The sequence below is a fragment of the Diaphorina citri genome, unplaced genomic scaffold, assembly GCF_000475195.1.
Source record: "Diaphorina citri unplaced genomic scaffold, Diaci psyllid genome assembly version 1.1 scaffold4534, whole genome shotgun sequence".
In the NCBI taxonomy this organism is placed as follows: Eukaryota; Metazoa; Arthropoda; class Insecta; order Hemiptera; family Psyllidae; genus Diaphorina; species Diaphorina citri.
In genome coordinates this window covers 7,856-8,728 of record NW_007381932.1, presented here as the reverse complement: position 1 = coordinate 8,728, position 873 = coordinate 7,856, and the positions used below count along the sequence as shown (strand labels likewise).

The 873-nt window shown below is 30.5% G+C and overlaps 1 long non-coding RNA gene across 1 annotated transcript; it reads left to right on the top strand.

Annotated features, from left to right (window-relative positions):
- The first annotated feature begins 247 nt into the window (after positions 1–247).
- On the top strand, positions 248–635 carry LOC113472265. The gene is made up of 2 exons (XR_003394658.1): positions 248–291; positions 494–635. It is a non-coding gene; the product is annotated as an uncharacterized LOC113472265 (long non-coding RNA).
- Positions 636–873: the final 238 nt, after the last annotated feature.

Genomic DNA, 873 nt, shown 5'->3' with positions numbered 1-873 from the left:
TTTCCTAACACATCTCTATGCGCAAACATTGTATGTAGCGTGATTTGTACATTGAATAGGTTTAATAATTTTGTATATAATTTATAATTTCATGATAACACTATTTTGTACATCAAGGGTGGGGTGGTAGAGAATGCCATAGGCATTAACCCCACCCTTGATCAAACTTTATTTTGTATTTATATGTATATACTTTTTGCTACCATCTGTAAATAAAGTTTGATCCAATTGTGTAATAATAATAATAATTTAATGTAAAGGTATACAATATACTTGTGTATTTTATAGTAGGTAGGTCAATTACAATAACCAATTGAGTTCATAAAGTCACCATGTCACCAATGAATAAATAGGTGATAACCCAAATACCCTTGCCCAGTAGGTGTTTAGCATATTGACTGATTAAAAACGTAACTGTCACTAAGAAGAAGAAGAAGAAGAAGAAGAAGAAGAAGAAGAAGAAGAAGAAGAAGAAGAAGAAGAAAAAAATTAGGTAGGTCAATTACAATAACCAATTGAGTTCATAAAGTCACCATGTCACCAATGAATAAATAGGTGATAACCCAAATACCCTTGCCAAGTAGGTATTTAGCATATTGACTGATTAAAAACGTAACTGTCACTAAGAAGAAGAAGAAGAAGAAGAAAAAAAAAAAATAAAAAAATGGGAAAATGAGACAACGAAATAGAAAGAAAATGTCATCAATTCCCCAAATACCCTTGCCCAGTAGGTGTTTAGCATATTGACTGATTAAAAACGTAACTGTCACTAAGAAGAAGAAGAAGAAGAAGAAGAAAAAAATAAAAAAAAAAATGGGAAAATGAGACAACGAAATAGAAAGAAAATGTCATCAATTGGAATCAATATCCAAT